At 40.6% G+C, this 19,300-nt stretch overlaps 1 protein-coding gene across 2 annotated transcripts in view; it reads left to right on the top strand.

Moving 5' to 3' along the window:
• Positions 1 to 19,300, top strand: part of MPPED2 (metallophosphoesterase domain containing 2) — a 171,787-nt gene that overhangs the window by 19,462 nt on the left and 133,025 nt on the right. The gene's annotated exons all lie outside the window — the stretch shown is intronic.

Below are 19,300 nucleotides of genomic sequence, written 5' to 3'. Positions count from 1 at the left end.
TTCTGGAGATCCCCTTTGGCTGAGGACCTAATTGAGTTTCAGGACTAGAGGGCTGAGCTGGATGGAGTTGGGGGAGCTTTTGGCCCTGCTGGTCGAAACCCATGGGTGGACCTGCCTCTTTGATAAGTACCTGTAGTGACTGGCAGTGACATTGTTTGGGGAAAGTATGGTTTAGTAATTGAATAGTCAGTGCTCCTTAGTATATGAAAATCTCTCTTTAACATAGGGAAGACACCAAAAGCCACACGTGCAATTTAAATGAGCTTGTATTCTGCATTATAAATATGCACCGGATGCCAAGTAGAAAACCGGAACACTCTCTCAGGATGCTGTTAGGGCCAAGCGGAATCTCATTAGGGACGGCTTCAAAGATCAGTTCCTCGTGTCCATAAAAACAAGTGTAAATTATCTGGTGCGCGCCTGCTGTTAGCAGTTGCGGTGTTGCATTATGCATGATGCCAGACTGCACAGAGGAGCCGCAAACCGCTTGGAGCTCCAAAATAGATGTGGGGATTCCTCCACCCATACATAGATATTTTTTTGGTGCTGAGTCCTACATTTTGGAAATTTATTGGTGTGTTTCAGTTAATGGAGGGTGCTACATATAACCCGCTCGTACATTTTTGATGAATTGGAGTCAGTTTGGAGAGGCGTGATAAGGCTCTGAATTGTTTATATGAACGACCAGTCTACTCAGATTTATGTATTTTGTTCACATCTGGAGTCAGATTATGGGCATAGCACGGTGCCTGGTACAGTAAATAGTTATTGATGAAGAAGCGGATAAATGGACGTCTTCTTGGGTCTAGCGGTCAGGATAATGTAGAAATGCAAACCACCCAGTCCTTGTCTAGTGGGGATGTTTTGCTTACTTAGGGAGACAATCAAATGTGTCTGCATTATATACACTTGATAAAATAACCGTGTGTGCACTGTTAATAATAAAAGGATCAAGGTGTATTTTTGCATACCTGTGTGCTGTGCTCACTGTGAGGGAAACATGTAAAGACTTTTACATATGGACAGTTGGCAACCCAGAGAGCTTAAATGACCAGAGCAAGGTCACACAGGACGCCTGACTTACGGTACATTGTGTGTGTCTTTATGACCCTTAGTGAGCAGAAGGTACTTAAGCAAATTACAGTTTGGGGCAGACAATAAATCCTAACCGGGGCCCACTGAAAAAAAACGCATAACGTGAAAGTTGTGAGTTAAGTTTTATTTGGGGCAACTGAGGACTATAGCCTGGGAGACAGCTTCTCAGATAGCTCTGAGGAACTGCTCCAAAGAGGTAGCGGGGAAGGTCAATATATTATATATATATGATTTTAGCGAAGCACCAGTTCTGGCAGAGGCTGGCTGCTAGGCACGAGGGGCATATGTCTCCATTAATGATGTTAGTACTTTTCTAGATATGAGGAGATGCAAGAATTTGTGCTCATAAAAATCTTCTCCTGAAAATATCTAACTATCTGAAGTCCTGTTCTGTCAGTTTTCCCCAGATCACAGAGATGCCTCATTCCTGGTCTCCATCCTGAACTCCTTTCAGGGAGTGTTGAAGGTCAGTGGCTGTGGTGGATAGTGACTTAATCCTTGTAGAGGCAGATGGCAAGTGCCAGTTTTTAGTTGGCAGTGAGTAGGAGAAGCGGGGGAGAATTTCTTTAAGAACACATCTGAAATAAGCCTTTTACGAGTAATCTGACTTCATTCTATTAAATTGCTTTCCAATTTTATTTCCTAATTTTCCACTGTAGACATAGCCCAGGTTAGTCAAAGCGTCTTCATGTCTAATTCTTTTCCCAAACATGAAAGAAGGAAAGCTCCCTGTAGGAGGCACCCCGTTATGGAAAACTTTAAATGAAACAGGAGCAGCTATTTTCTGCCATGGAGGATCACACTTTGCTTTCATTTCATAATATCTCCTCCTTTTCTTACCACCCATGTGTCCCTTGGTTCCTCTAAAACCTGGCAGCATTTTTCTGTACCTCAGAGTCCAGAAACCACTGACATTTCCTTCTCGGAGACGATGCATACTGGACAGCACTTGCGTCTTTGCTGGGATGTGGGAACTGAGAAGTGTGGAGCCATATGCCGTGGACTTGGACAGTGGCACACATTCCAGACAAGTGAAATGGTTTCTGGCCCACTGCTCGTGCTGTGCGGGAATGAGCAAACCTATATGCTTCTAGGTCTTTTGGAGACATGAAGATAGAAGGTTAGATGCTTCAACACAGTACCTTTTACAAAGTTCAATTTGAGTACAGTTTTGAGACCTGACCGTGGTTGAATATCAAGGGTTACTTCAAAGTCACCTGCATTTTTGAGAATTTCTCAAAGGTTGCTATTTGGAAATAATCTCTCTGACCAAAAAAAAGTGGTGTTACTGCATAGAAAATTGCTTCCGCGATCCGTAATCGGTGTTGGCATCACTTGGGAGACCATCGAAGTGTGTCTTCTTCACTAAGATTGAGAAACCCCATAGCCACGAGTCACTCTGCAAGTAGCATTTCCAGCCACGTGCGCTTGGAAGAAAGCTCTGTGGTAGGAATGAGGTATCCTATTAAACTTCTTTATGTTAAAACTGCAGCTGGGCCCAAGTTGGCTTTGGCGACGGTCCTCTCTGCCTAGGGTGCTGCAGATCTAGCCATCAGCCAGACTCTCACCAAATGCCTCGGACGCTGGTGCAGTGGCCTGCAGCTGGGCCTTGGCTCAGTTGCTGGTGGTGAGCCAGAAGTACCTGTTAGATCTTTAAAAACGGAGCAGCACAGACAAGTAGAAGAATTCTTCCAGCTCTGTTGCTTTTCTGGGCAGTTCAGAGAGAGCATTTAGCAGCGACTTTTGCATTCAGTTCTAACTATTGAACTTCGTAATAGGAAAATTATCTAATAAAAGCTCTAGTTTTGGGTGGTGATTAAAATGAGTAGTTCTGGAATACTCAAGACCCCCACTTAAGTGCACAGAGAAGCTCATAAGATATGCATGGTGAGGAGTCCAGCTAGTGAATATATTAGTTGTAGCAGTCTATACTATACCTCCCTGTAGAAATTATACATCTCCATTGTTTATATACGAATGTGTGTGTATGTATCTGCACACGTACCCACAGTTAAATGAAGGTTTAAAATTAAACATAGATGAAAGTGTTTTCTGAACACTGCTGATGGCTATCTAAAAAACAAATAAAACATTGGACATTGTTTGCATGTGGGTTGCACACCTCAGCTAACGATTACTAACACGGTTGACCTTGTTTTCTATTGAGGGCACAGAGAAGCTACATTATTAAGCATTTTGGGTCAACCCGGAGTTCACAGTTGACATCATTTTTCTTTCTGTGGAGATGAAAAGGTCTTCAGCCAGATTGTTTTCTTTTGGTTCCACACCAGGTGGGGGGGTAGCATGATTTTTGCATGACTATGGCTCTGCTCTATAAATGAGCAGATTCAGTCTTTTGTTTTAAATGTAATCAGCAAGATTGCATTTGCATTGCTTGTAAGTGAATCGCATAAGTGAAATTACACTGCCTGCATCTCATTTGGTATCATAAAATGTTACGGGATGCAGGCTGTTTTTCTCCAACTAAAGTGTCTTCAGTTGGTATTAGGGTGCTTGCTTTCATTTTCCTTTGTGACCAAATTTATTGCATTCTGCAGAGCTAGGGTTCATATTTTCACTTAGGTTAGTTGCTGGAGAAATACTCATTCATGTTCCCTAGAATAAGCTAAGATATTGGTTCAGTAGGGGGTAAATGGAGTTTTAAGACTATCTCATGTCGTGTAGCAAGTGATTGGTAATCACTTGCTGTAGTTTGAGACAAACTTCTGCTTACTAAGAGTAAATAAATGCTAGTCACTGTTGGTTGGAAGTATAATGCAATCTAAAGCTTTTCAGGCAGTTAATGTAAACCACAAGATGGTTTACATAAAACAAAAACAAAAACTTCAGTTAGTCACTTTTTTTTAATGACCAGTATAAAATACATATCTTAATTGGCTCTTAGGATATTCTTAAGGCAGATGACTTAAAAGTCATTTTGAGATTCCTCCGCTTATTTCCTTGAAAATAAATAATTTAACACAACAGTAATAATCACTGACTTCAAAAGTCAGTAATTTCAGCGACAAATGAGAATGCCCTATTTCACAGATCCCTCCCCCTTCCATTGAGGTTTTCTTAATTCATGAATTTTTCAGGTGGAAGTTTGAGGGAAGGGTATGAGTTCTTAGATAACCTAGAACATGGTGTGGTTATCCACAAAACCGCTGTTTGTTAACTACATGACTGATAAAACCCCACAAGGCAGCGGGCAGCTGAAGTGCTGATTATGCCCTTTGGTAAATGTGAAAACTGCTTTCAAAAAGAAAAAGTATGCCAGTTATACTGATATACCAACAAAATCAAAGTGCTGAATAACGAATGATGATCTTTAGTTATTTGGATAGTTATTAGTAGAAAAAAAATGGGAAGAATTAAATGTGACGAATAGGAAATGTAAATATCAGAGGGTGCGTTGTTTTGCCTATCAAAAGAGAAGACTTGAGAATACTAAATCCAAAAGCAAAACTAACATTCTAAAATAGCTTACAGGTTTTTTTCAGTAAGACCTTGAAGGAGAAGTGCAGTTTTGTGTTCTCATTATCTTAAAAAAAAATGTGTCTAGAAAAACGTTTCATATGGAAGGAGAGGATTGAGTATAACTTCTTTTTAATTAGTAAATTTTTAATTGAAGCATGAGACATAGAAGTGTACAAATTAACTGTATTTGACTAAATGAATTCTCACAAAGGGAACATGCTTATGTGATCAGTATTGGATGTCGTTTTAAGGATCATTTGTTTTAGTCTGCAAAACAATATTCTAAAGTCATGAGATTTTAAATATCATAGTCTCTGATAAACTTGTATTAATAAAAATTGTAAAGACCTTTGTTACTAGCACTGTGTGATTTACAAAGGAGATAATTGTACGTGTTGGGATCCCGGTGGCCTCCCTAGGATTCCTCTGTAGTTGGAAGTTGCAGGGCTGAGCATATATGTGACTACTGTGACTTTTATTTAAACTGGTCTCTAAGGCATACTTTCCATTTGTAGTCATTTAAGATTTCCCGAAGGCTCCTCTCTGTGATTTGATAATTCTCTGGATTATGTTTCCAAACTGATGACCTTCTTCAGTTAAAATAATTTTTTTAGTCTGGCTTTAAAGACATCTTTATTTTCTATTCCATTCATCACCATTTTCCCATTGAAAAAATTAACCATGCCTATCCCACTTCAAATGAGCAGCTGCACTTTGAAACTAGATCCTTCTTTTGGCTGTAATTGTCCAAATGAGGAGGACTAGGTTGGCTAACTATTTTGAAAGGAATTGGTTGTGACTGTAAAGCATTTTTTTTTTTTTTTTTTTTTTTTTTTGCGGTACGCGGGCCTCTCACTGTTGTGGCCTCTCCCGTTGCGGAGCACAGGCTTCGGACGCGCAGGCTCAGCGGCCATGGCTCACGGGCCCAGCCGCTCCACGGCATGTGGGATCTTCCCGGACCGGGGCATGAACCCGTGTCCTCTGCATCGGCAGGCAGACTCCCAACCACTGCACCACCAGGGAAGCCCGTGTAAAGCATTTTTATGCTTTCAGTTACTTTCTGTTCAAATTTTGGTGTGTTCCCAGCTAGAGAAAAAAAAAAAAAAAGGAAGAAGAAAGTTAACAAGGAAGGAGGGAGGGAAGAAAGAAGGACAGAAACAAAAGAAAAAGGAAAAGGAGGGGAGGCAGTTCACAAAATACTTGTAAGCAAGACAGCTCTTACATGGAAATAGCTTAACTCCAGCCTTGGAAGAAAGGGAAAGAATGACTCCAAAATCTAGTCTGAAAAACACTTCAGGGCTTGAAGTATGACTGTAAACTACTGACACAGAGTTTTCTTTTTCATAAATTCCCCAGAATAAATAAAATAGTAAAAAAATGCATACATACATACGTGTGTGTGTGTGTGTGTGTTTATTCTGTTTGGTGTCATTTTCATCTATTCCTGCAATACCTACATTGCTCAGTATGATTCTGAAACTATTTCTTTAGCGGTTGTCTTTGGAGCCAATTCATGGATATATAAGGAAAGAGTTCTGTTTTCCAATTACAGATATCATCTTCATACATATTCATTCATACCTTCCTGGTGAAATCCTTAAGGTGTCCAAGGAATAAAATTCATCAGTGAGTTTTTACTTTTGACTTTCTCACTCTGGCCACAGGGCACTTTAGAGTTACCAGGCTAAATGTCTTCTTTGGTTGCCCGAAGAGTTTTTATATACGTAGTACTATGGCAGCCTTATACTTGTCTACAAAGGTACTAGACTGTCTATTGGAAAGCTGATCCAGATGATCCTATGCAAATGGGAAATATGGTCTATCAGCTTACAGACTGAAATAATTGCACATTCTGTTTAGGTGACCAAGATGGCTGATTAGAGATGGTTACTGATTGGTTACTTAACAAGTAGCCATTTTTTCCAAAGGAAACTAACAATCGTAATAGACTAGCTGGCTATATATGTATGTTAAATCTCATAATAACTAGGGAAGAACACTTCCAAATGAACATGAATTATAGCTCTGTTTATTATACAATTGTGAAAGCTAATAATTTGCCTTGACATAATAGCTGCTTTGAGCTATCAAGAGTCACGAATAAGTGAAAATACATATAAATTTCCAAAAATATATTTGAATTCTTATATTTTGATTATACAAAATTATACATTGTCTCCAACAAAAAGTTCATACTGATACCTCTAGTTAAGACAGAAATATTCTAAAACTCACTTAACCTTATAAAGAGAATGGCAAATACCATGGTCTTAGAGTTTTGATATGTACTTGCTTATTTGGCATGGTCATGCTTTTATTCATTCACTAATTCAAGTATTTATTGAATTTATGCTATGTCCCAGGCAAGCAAACTGCTTGAGTCTGGGACTGTTTAACAAATTGAAATGATAATCTCATAAATTTATTATGGGGGAAAATAATTCAATGTAATGCACACTAATGGTCTGTATCGGCCTTGAATCAAAATTTTTCATAGCCTAGAGTATAAAACTAACCCTCATTATTTTGATTATCTTCCATTTGATGGCTTTTTCTTCATTTTGTTGTCTTATTTTGCTTGGTTAAACACTCTTTTTAGGGAACCCTTTTCCCCCCTCCTTCAGAGCATCTTAGATCTTCTGGGCTTCAGGGCAGATAGTCTACGGTAGACCAAGGAAACCAGTTAAAATGAGCAAACCAGACAGAACAAGACAAAATCCACAGAGATTATAATAATAATAATAAATAATAGCTACCTTCTTTGGAGTGCGTATTGTCTACCCAGTAAGTGCTAACTGCCTTAATACATTATTTTATTTAATTCTTAATATAACCCTCGGAAGTAGGTGGTGTTATTCTCATTTTGCAGATAAGAAAAACAAGGCTAAAAGAAGCCGCCCAGAGTGACCTGGGTTTCACAGTTGGTCAGTGAAACATGTTTACCTGAGTCTATGCATCATGCTAGTCTGTCAAGGAGGCAGCGATAGACCCACAGATTAAAGACTTGGATTTTGACTGTTTTCTTCTTCATGAAGAAGCATGAAGTAAATACAATCCAGATCCACAAACATATTTTTGTAATAGTTCCACTGATTGAGGCTCTGTAGAGAAGCATGACCTAGGATGACTTTTTCTCTCAGATAGAAACACAAGTATGGAGGAATTCATTATTAGGAGGCTAGGGGAATCCATGGAGAAAATCATATTGGATTGAGACTCAAGTGGTGTAGGCTTCATCTGTAAAATGGAACTAATACTGGTTAGAGCAGATGGTCTTCAAGGATCCTTGCATCTCAAGCGTTCTAAGATTTTAGTCTGAAGTTACTCAGAATTCCTTGTATTCCTGGACTTTCCACTCAAACGCTACGTGGATTGGAAGATAATGCAAAGAGAGGTACAAATGGAAACATTACACTCACAAGTCATGTAATTCCAGAAGGAATGCTCAAGACTGTTAACCCATTCAGCTAAACACCCAAAACTGAGTATAAGCATTTAAGAAGGAAAAGATTTTCTCTACCTCTAAGTACATTTGGGGGCCTTTGGAAGACAGAGATTTCCTCAAAGAACACATTGATATGGAAGTATGAAATAACGATGTGGAGACTGGGCCTTTTACTGAGCGAAATGAAGAATTTGAGATTCCAGAGAAGTGTGTCAAGGTTTTATTTCTTTCACTGGTTCTTAGACGCACTCATCTAAGAATATATCAGTGGCCTGAGCAAGCCTCTAGTTTCAGAATGGCTGCTGACTCATGCTTTGACATTGGACAAGTCTCTCCAGCCTTGTTTTCTTATCTGTAAGATGTAGTATAGGTCCCCCAAACTGCCAAAACACCTGTAAATCAGGTATATCTTTAGATGTCACACAAGTCAGAGAGTGACAATATTGAGATGGTGTTTGGAGTGATGGGGCTCCCAAGTGACTTGAGTTATGGCCAAATGACCAAGTCAGAGGACCTGGACTCACGTCATTCCTATGGAGCAGAATAAGAAAATTCCAAAGTGAAAAAAAGAAATATGCAGTTGAGTGAGAATGGTTTGTCCTCTGGAATGAGTTAAATAGGTGATGATAATTCTGCTGTCATACACAATGGCATCGAGGAAGATGATGGAGGAGGCCAGATCCTTCAGTCCAGCATTGCTGTGGAGTCCCGGAGACTCTCTGCTTTGGGGTTGGTGTGAGCTGCAGGTCTAGAAAGGACGAGAGGGCCTGTTACTCTGAGGAGTGTATACTAGTGCACTAATGTAAGGGAGACCAGGCTTAAGGGAAGGCAGAAGTGCGGCATCTTCTAGCCCAAAGGTGTGGCAGGAGGTGGCAAATCTCTAGTGGATAATCTTGAGTTCGGGGGAAGAAATTTTAAAATAGGAACCCAGCCTTAAAGGAACAGAGTGAGGGCAAATGGATTGCGTTCCCTGGAATTGTAGGTTATAAAGGCTTATGGCAGGAAGGAGGAGAAGCTCATTTCCTAGAACTGAAGTGGGAAGCAAAGCAGAGGGAGATGCCAAAGTGGCTTGTCCCTGAGATGCTTGAGGAATGGATTAGGATTTTCTGGATGCCATCTATGGTCAGGGTTGGTCAGGGTCAGACCAGAAGCCTGGCCTGGGACTGAGCTGAGTGGTGCGCGTGCAGCTGCCATAGCTCTGGGGAGAGAACTGGCTTGGGGACAGGGAACCTTGCTGTGTATTTGTTGGGAAATTCACAAAATGCCTGGAGGACCCTATGTTAGTTAAGGTGCCCCAAAACATGCCAAGAGGTCTGAGAAGGGTGTGCTTTTTCTCTCTAGTTCTTAGTTTGCCTCATAAGGTTAAAAAGAAGGAGGAGTAGTCCTCAATTTCTTAATCTCTAGGTCTTTGATTTATGTTTCTGATTATTTATGGTCACAAAATGGTCAGTGTAATCTACCTGACAGCTTCCTCCTTGCTGTATAGGCTTTTCTTGTCAGTAATACTGAAATCCTTACAATGTAAGACAGACCTGTGCCAGAGATGGTCCTTGGAGTTGTAGATACCATATTTGACACTCAAAGAACCCTTTGAAGTGGCTACGGATCCTTCCTTCATGAGGCTTGAATCAGGATTCAAACCCAGCTCTTCTTATTACAAGGCCCATTCTTTTTCACAAGGCCTCCTGACTTTCAACTTGAAGTACTTTCTTTCCTGTGTCTCGATCTTGTTTTTAACAGGAACAATGAAGATTTTCAAAATTCCAGCTGCCTTGCCTAGACATCTACAGGAAGAAATGCTGTCTTCTCTTTGCTTAACCTTTAAATGCTTCAGACAAAAATATGTGTTGGTTTGTTTTTTAACTGTAGGAAATGCAAATGTAACTCACGAGTTGTTTCTTGAGACCGCACCATCCTTCCCAAATTTGAAAGGCATGGCACTGAATATTGGATCTTAAGATGATGGTCGTGGGTGAGCATGGAGGTAGTGAGTGAGCCCTGATGACTGTGTTTTCTGACCTCTAAGCAAGACCTACATTGTTTTTTTACTACATAAGCCTTGCCTTTCTGCTTCTCTTTCTCTTTTTTTCTGAAAGACAATATAAGGAACGTGGTAGTTTACTTTATAAAGTAGGTTTGATGGTGCAGTTGGCGGCAAATGGTGTTGAGTGGTGATGGAACAGTGATTTTTGGAAATAAACTGTGTAGGGGAAGAAGAGGAAAGGAGATACATATGTGCCCTGTGTTTGCATTGGAGCAGGCAACGCACAGGTGGGAGGTGTTTGTGCTCGTCCCTGGGCTCGCTGTGGGTGGCCAGTACTGTCCAGAACATGATTTTATTTATCTTAGAGGAGTTGCTGTCATTTTTTTTTCCCTAGAACTATTGGCATTTGAGGTTCACACATCACTGAACTCCTGGTCTGTTGGCATTTGAAGAGTAGGACTCACGGTATTTCTCACTTATGGCGAGAAGTTATATAGCTAGTTCCCCAAATGGCCCAGTTCATGACCACAGGCAGCCCCAGTGTTAGAGCTGTGTGTCTAGAAATCTTGTCTGGGCTTGACAGCTTAAAAGCCTTTAGGGGGAGTTCAGCAATGGGAAACGGCTAAGAAAATTACGACAAAACTAACCCATGAAATATCCTGCAGCCAGTGAAAACGTTTATGAGTCTGCAGTAACACTGAAAATGCTGATGCTATAATGATTGAAGTGGAGCCCCCAAATCCCCGAATATAACAATTTGAATGCAGAATGATCCCAATTATGTTTTTAAAATGCATAGTGAGGGCTTCCCTGGTGGCGCAGTGGTTGAGAGTCCGCCTGCCGCCGATGCAGGGGACACAGGTTCATGCCCCGGTCCGGGAAGATCCCACATGCCGCGGAGCGGCTGGGCCCGTGAGCCATGGCCGCTGAGCCTGCGCGTCCGGAGCCTGTTCTCCGCAACGGGAGAGGCCACAACAGTGAGAGGCCCGCGTACGGCAAAAAAAAAAAAAAAAAAAAAAAATGCGTAGTGAAAAGATGAAATGGAAAGAGACCAAAAAGTTACTAGTAGCAATTCTTAGGTAAATGAAGCTGGGTTCATCTTTCTTTGCTTTGTATACACATATTCTTAATTTTGTTGATGTTAGTTATTTGTGACTTTAGTAAGCATATATTTTCCAATTAGGAGGAAAAGGCTTTTTTAACAGCAGAATAATAATTTCACATATTTGGGGGAAACTTGCCTTTCTGAATCAGGGAAATTTGCTTGTCCTTTGTGATTCTGGTTTCTCAGGTGACTCTTACTTGACTGAATTAACACATCACTTTGTGTAAAATAACACCTATTTGACACAAGTACTGAGATGACCTAGAAGACTTGGCAGTTTTAATAGTATTAGGTGAATAATAATTTTGAGAGATAGGGTTGAATTATGAGTCACAGAATGGTATGTTCTTTAGCATTTAGGGTGCAGGCTGCTTTATTATCCATATAGAAGAGAAAGTTGGAATAATTCATTAAGCAGACTTTTGGGTTTTGTCATCCTAGTGAAATTAGGGCTATCCTGAGAAATTTCTGTAGAGACAGAAATAATGACAAAACAGTACTAATTATGATCATTATTGGTCCTTCACACCATACTCAGTGCGTTCTCATTACTTCCTTACAACATCTCTATGAGGTATTTTTACCCCTAATGTAAATGTGGGAAAGCTGAAGTATGAGATTCAATAACTTGCCCACGTTCCAGAGATTATCCATTTGTATATTTGGGATTTGGATCCATGCTGTTTGTCTCGAGAACTTATTATACTCATAAAGTCTTATGAGCGATTCTAGTAAATTTCATGCAGGAATTTATATTCAACTACCTGTTTTTCTTTTAAATGAACTAAGAGATGGATGTGAATGATATTTAGACCAGTCAGAACACCTGATGACAGATAGCACTTTATGGTTTTCAGGGTATTTTCTGTTGGACAATAACCAAGTGGACAAAACTCGAATTTCAGAAGCTTATTAGGTGTTTAAAAGTTATACCTAATATTTGAAATCTTCAGATCTAGAGAAAACTTGTATTTCTTCAATTTAACATTGGATTTGTATAGAAAAAAAGTACTGGACTGGGAGGCAGTGTAATAGTGAATAAGCCAGGAGTTGGACAGACACCTCTTGTAATTGAGGCTTCACCATTTATGGCATCTCTGACCTTGGGGAGATCACTTATCCTCATTAACCCAGTATTTCTTATTTGTAAAATGGGATTAATAATACCTACCTTATAGGGTTCTTGCAAGGAATAGAGGAAGTAATATTCATAAAATTCAGGCACAGTGCCCAATGCCTGGCATTCACTGATGGGAGCCATTATTTTTGTTACTGGGAGTTGGGAATCATGGAACCTGGAGCCAGTTCTGCTGCTAACAGTGGTCGTGAGCAAGTCCCTCAACCCGTCTGGATCTTCGGCCCCAATGGCAATAATAACACTGTCTTTTTTACCTACAAGGTGAGGATGAAATCAGATTATACATGAAGCAGCTTTTGGAAAAAGTGTGAAGGGCTGTACCAACATACAAGTTAAAGATGAAGGGAACAGTAAGCAGATCAGAAGGGGCAAAGTAGTTGACTTGAGTTTAGGTTGTAACTGGAACTTCCCACAGGAGTTCATTTTGCAGAGAACAAGTTGAGTAAGTTATACTCAGTCTCCTGTGAAAAAAAGCTTTAATCCAGAAACCCAGCAGCATTATTCACAGATTCACCTGCCTTGTGACCTCTTATCAAGAAAAAGCCAGCCCCGACCTGGACATTGTGGGAAGCCTTATTGCATATTTTCCCCAGTGAGGGCTGGGCCTTTGGCTATTAGGGATCTCCCTGACAGACCTGGCCAAGGTTTACTCTTTCACTTGAGAGTGAGAAAAGGAACAAAACAGCCCATTTCTTCAGCCTGGCAAGCTGTGGAAGCATCAAGTGTAGATATGTGCAAGCTGGTCCATACCCCCTCAGACCAATTTATAAAAATTATCTGTGTGCTAAATTGCCAGGCACACTCACAGAAGTTTTGCTTTGGCAAACTCACATCAAAATTCCTGGCTATTCTCAAATCCCTGCCCGGCTGCAGGTCCCGTAGCAAACATTTTAATTACTCTCTGTTTGTCCTGACTCTTAAATGTTTGCTACAGGACAAAGAGAAATTATATTTCCAGTCCCGCTGCCCTTATTGAGATGGGTTCATGATTCTTACTGTGTTTGCCAGTATGGTGACATGCTACAACATGGGTGGGAAAAACACAGTAATTTCTTTGGAAATCCTGATTCTTTGGAATCAGGAACGGATTTGTAGTTGGGGGTTATAAATGCTCTCAGTGACTTTCTCACCCTAGATTCCAACAGGAATCACGTCTGTACAGAACAGTGCCAGCTCCAACCTTAATCAAGTTTGATCTGTCAGCCAAGACTGCGTTCCTACAACGGGCATTTGGCGGCATTGCCTATTAAAATATCAAGTCTTTAGCACTGCCTGGAAAGCAAATCTGAAGGCTTGATCGGGACTACATCTTTTAATTATTATTATTGTTATTGTTATTTTCAAGAGCAATTGATATGGGAGTGAGAAGGGGACTGGTTGGAACTTAACATGCCCCCTTGGCCACCCCTCCCTAAAAGATGATTTAAAAACAGGCAGTGAGCCAGAGAATTTGCAAGGCTAACTTTCTCACGTGGAAGAGAAAAATTATTGCAATGCCCTTTAGCTAAGTACACTCACTTCAGCCTTTATAGACGGCAGTGATCACGTGGTCACCTCTTCATGAGGAAGAGAGCTTGAAACAATCACACAGCAGAACCTCCAGAGATTGGGGGCGGGTTGGTATCTGATAGGGCACAGGCAGTACCTGTAAGGCTTTTTTTTTTTCTTCTTTTTTTTAAAAGGCGAAGGTTTTTTGAGGAAGTTATCTTTTTTCCAGAAAACTAAAGTGGCCCAACTTCCTTTTCATCTTATCCATCATTGCTCTAGCAGAAAGAGATAGCTGACATGCCTCAGTCTTAGCAGACCGGTAAGGCACTACAATAGGCAGTTTTGCAGAATGCACACCTCAGATAACCGCCCTCTACAGTTTAGCATTTGAATGGGTATATGCAGGCGTGAAAAGGAGCAGACAGTATTATGAAAACAAGGTGGAGGAAGACTTTCTCGTAAACTTTTGCAAATGTTGACACAGACCTGAGAATTAGCTGAAATTTATTCCCTATCCAAAGTATCCAGGAAAGTCACTGATATGAAATAGAACAGGGTGATTTTATATGTGAACTATCATGAGACCAATAAAAGAATGTAGAAATGACATATAACCAGGTGCTGAAAGAAGTTGGATCTGGCCAGGATAAGGACTACGGTGTAATTGGATTTGTGTATTATCTCCTTGGGTGTTTAGGAGATTGTATGTGTGTGTGTGTGTGTTTGCACTGAATGTAAGCTAACTGTTAAAAGTACATTGTATAAAGTTTGGCCTCTGTAAAATGTGGCCTGTACTTTGGGCTCAGTCAGTCTTGGTTAGTACCTTTTGTTGTTTTTATAAAGTTTGGAATAAAATAACCACTTGTTCCTGATGGGTACCTGGACTGGGTGAGTAGTCATAACTGTAGTCATGATGATTCGTTGCCCAGATTTTGTGAAAACTGGAATCTGGATAATGCATTCCGACTTAGCAATCCTTACACCACTGTGAAGTAGAGAGGTACAAGCTTTAACAAATTTAGGAAAGTTTAGGTCACCTTAGAAATGCAGTGTCTACCAGGGAATTACCTTCCTGTAAATTCAGCCCTCTGATTCACTTCCTCACCTTCCTACCTCTCTCTCTCTTTTTTAATATAGTATTCCTTTTATGTTGAATGACATTACCGTAGCTCTCTGCTTGGTGATCTCCTACTGCCCCTTCAAGACGCAGATAAAATATACCCACTTTGTGAAGACCTCCCCATCCCCAAATAGAACTAATTCTTTCCATCAGTCCTTTTCTTGGAAGACTCTCAATAATGATGGCTAACGCTTAATGAGCACTTCATATGCACCAGTCCCTTTATAAGCAACTGTCATTTAATCTTCGTGTCAACTTTATGAGGCAACTACTATTATTATCCCCAGTTTACAGATGAGACACCTGAGGCTTTGAGAAATTTAGTAACTTGTCCAGGGTCTCAAAGCTAGGCAGAGACAGAGCCATGGCCTAAACCCATGCCTTGTTGATTCTCTAAGTGACATAACTGACTCCCGGACCTACATAGATATATGTGATTTATGGTCACATCAGTTACAGTTTGGTATGTATGCCCTCCCCAGCAAAAATGTGAGGTTCAAGATGGTAAAAATGACAACCCTTGTAAAAGAATAATTCTTAAAAATTCTGACTCTCACCCAGATATAAAATGAATACTTGTTAAAAATTTTATATACCTCATTAATAAACAAGGGAACCAAGAAATTTGTTATAACAGATTTATAGGAGGACCACAAATTTATATGGAATAAAAGAATGTTGAAATGAATTCACAAATGGATGCAAAACTGGAGGGGGAGAGTCAATTGAACATCCACTGGACAGAATTTATTTGCATCTGTAGATAAGAATTATTTGCATTGCCTTCACTTATCTACAAGTTACAAAGTTGTATAATAGCCCACAGACTAAGGCCTATATCCCTGTGGGATCAGATAATGCCTGGAGGCTTTATCATTCCATGAAAAGGATGCTCACTCCAGTCTTAAATTTTTCCCTATACCTTTGAGAAACAGTATTCCATAGCAAAGGGCAGAAGCTCGTGGTTTAGATAGGCTCTGAATCCAAAGTACCAAGCTTACTTGTGTGACCTTGAATAAAATTTGGAAGGAATACAAAAAAGTTCACATGCTCGGCAGGTGTGTGCGTGTACATACACATGAATCCTGCAGAGAAAGATCTTGAGGGGATTAAACATAATAATACAGGAAAAGCCCCTGGCACATAGTAGATACTACTAAATTTCAGGTATTATTAGTAGTAATAAAGTGTCATGTAGTTGTTGCTTAATAAATGTTGAGTGACAAAATCAGGAGTGGACAGACTTTCCTGTTAAGGTCCAGATAGTAAATATTTTAGGCTTTGCAGGCCATATGGCATCTGTCACAACTGTGAAACTCTGCTGTTGTAGCTCAAAAGCAGCCATAATAATATTTAAACAAATAATATAATTGTGTTCCAGTAAAACTTTCTTTCTAAAAACATGCACTGGGCTGGATTTTGCCTTTGGGCTACAGCTTGCTGACCCTGGACTAAATGATTAAAATGGCTAACTCAGAAGCTTGGGGTGAAGGACTAATTGCTAGTCACACCTATTGGTAGACCTTGCCAATGTCACTCAACAGGGAAACCTGGGCAGAGGTTAGCCAGTGGTAAACTGAAGTTGTAACATGGGAGAGGGCATTTCTCTTTGTTATTATTCAAAGTAAATCGACTACTGGACATGCAGTCAGACCTAGATTTTAATGTTTTCTCTATCACGTACTAGCCGGGTGATCATGGGCGAGTTACCCACCACGTCTGTACCTTGGATACACCAACCCTGAGATAACCATGGGGAAATGTAAACTGTGAAATACTCTACCCAAGGTAGTAAGTACTCGCTGCTGGAGAGGGAAGTAGTCCTCTATTGATTCTACCATTGTGTGGGAATTATGTAATTTCTATGGTTGAATAGTAGACTAGCTATTTCAGCAGAAGATAAAGATGTAAGGTAAAAAAGTTCTCTCATTGTCACCGATCAGTCTCCAGAGTAACATATATTGAGTCTGAAAATTATTGTATTGGATTAATTTTGAAAGGTCTTTAGATGTTGGCATCATGTTAAGTTGCCTTACAAATAAGCAGCTGTCTTGAAATGGACTTACGTGATGTCCCATATGTAGCTAAAAATGGTCTTTCTGCCTTAGGGACAACTGATATTTTGAAAGTAAGTCAATAAACTCAACCCAAAGTTGGAAAAAACATTAAGGACCATTAAAACCCAACATCTGGCTACACACTTTAAAGAAGGCCCATTAGCCATGCAAATATGAAGTTACCTGCACTTCTGATAAGCGCAATTAACTAAATAATGAATTCCATTAACAGCTACTTGTGAGACATTAAGACTTGGAAAACTTGGCTTTGATGAGTTGGGAAGTAGAAAAACACAATAGAATTTGGTTTCCTTTGGCAGAGCTTTAATACAAGAAAAAACCCCTTTTGATCAGTTAGATCCAACATCTTCTCATGAATATCCCCCCAACATTTAAAAAGTAAATGGTTGTGTTTTTTAATGTCTCTTAACATTCTTTCTACTGGACTGAGCCAGTTGAAGACATGTTTTCAGGTGGATCCAGTGTTCAAAAATGACCCATATTTTGTTCTTGAGGTTGTAATTGTAATGATTAATTATTAATTTAAAAAATGTGTGCCCCATTTTAGGACAGAATCTGCTCTTATATCTCTGTGTGTTGTGTTGTGTAAGAGGAGGTTGTAAGCTGGCGGATGACAGAGCAGACACTGAGCAGTCAGCTTGGGACAGAGCCACCTACTGGCCTTGTGCCTCTGCTTAATCTGAGTCTCAGGTTTCTCGTGTATAAAATGGGAGAAAGACAGGGCCTACCTGCTGTAGGGATTAAATGAACACTGCCCAGATGAAGGGCATCACACACCTGGCTTTGAAGTGAAAAGTGTTGCTGTTGCTCCTCGTCATTACCATCGTTATTTTCAGCCAAAAAATTCAATGTCAGTATCCAGATGTCTTAGTCAGCTGGTATCACAAATACTATACACTGGGTGGCTTAAACAACAAACATTTATTTCTTATGATTCCAGAGGCTGGGAAGCCCACAATCAAGGTGCCAGCCAATTTAGTTCCTGGTGAGAGCCCCCTTCCTGGCTTGTAGATGGCTGCCTTCTTGCTCTGTCAAGGTCATCTTTCTTGTGTCTCTTTTTATAAGGCCACTAATTCCATTCATGAGGGTTCCACCCTCTTGACCTAGTTACCTCCCAAAGGCTCCGCCTCCAAATACTATCGTATTAGGGCTTCAACATATGAATTTTAGGGCAGGACACAGACACTCAGTCTGTAGCATAAGACTAGTGATAAAAAATGGGGACAGGATGAAGCTACAGGAGCTGTAATCATGTAGGATGTTGTAGTTCATTGTTGACTACTTCTCCAGTCCTCGTTTACAGTATACTCATGATAGTTTCTGTTTGTAATATCATCAGGTTTCTTTTTTTTTAAAGAAGATGTTGGGGGTAGGAGTTTATTTATTTATTTATTTATTTATTTATTTTTGCTGTGTTGGGTCTTCGTTTCTGTGTGAGGGCTTTCTCTAGTTGTGGCAAGTGGGGGCCACTCTTCATCGCGGTGCGCGGGCCTCTCACTATCACGGACTCTCTTGTTGCAGAGCACAGGCTCCAGATGCACAGGCTCCAGATGCGCAGGCTCAGTAGTTGTGGCTCACGGGCCTAGTTGCTCCGCAGCATGTGGGATCCTCCCAGACCAGGGCTCGAACCCATGTCCCCCGCATTAGCAGGCAGATTCTTGACCACTGCGCCACCAGCGAAGCCCTATCATCAGGTTTCTATTGCCTTTCCTTCATATCCTCTCCTTTCTGTTTTCACTGGGCTTGGCTTTATCATCATACGCCTAGATTTTTACAGTTAATTTCAAGTCAGCCTCCTTTCCTTTAATGCCCCCCCAACCCCATCCCCATCCCCCTCACATCCTGCAGGGGCCACATCAGTTTTCCTAAAGCCAGCTTTCTTTGTGGCCCCTTGCACCTTTCAATGAGTGAAGGAGGAGGAAGTTTCCCACAGCCTCCAGGACTGGTTCAGGTCCCACAGTCTGGCTCTCTGTGGTGTGATCCCCAATGCCACCAGCCTTTCAAACCTCCCACTGCTCATTGACACAGCGACTGTGCTCTGGCCATGCCTCTTTACTCACAGGTCCCTGAGTAAGCTAAGTGTTTGCACGCAGTGCCCACTGTTCCCTGGACAACCCTGGAAAACTGGAAGACTTTGTGTCTCTGTGTCAGATTTTGGTAATTCATACAATGTTTCAAACTTTTTCATTATTATTATACTTGTCATAGTGATCTGTGATCAGTGATCTTTGATGTAACTATTGTAATTGTTATGGCGCGCCACAAACCATGCCCCGTATAAGACAAGGAACTTAATTGATAAATGTTTCGTATATTCTGACTGCTCCACCAACCAGCCATTCCCCTTTTCTCTCCTCCTCTGGTCTC

This window comes from Phocoena phocoena, chromosome 8, assembly GCF_963924675.1.
Source record: "Phocoena phocoena chromosome 8, mPhoPho1.1, whole genome shotgun sequence".
NCBI lineage: Eukaryota > Metazoa > Chordata > Mammalia > Artiodactyla > Phocoenidae > Phocoena > Phocoena phocoena.
Note: the sequence above shows the minus strand (reverse complement) of the source record. Positions and strands in the feature narration are given on the sequence as shown.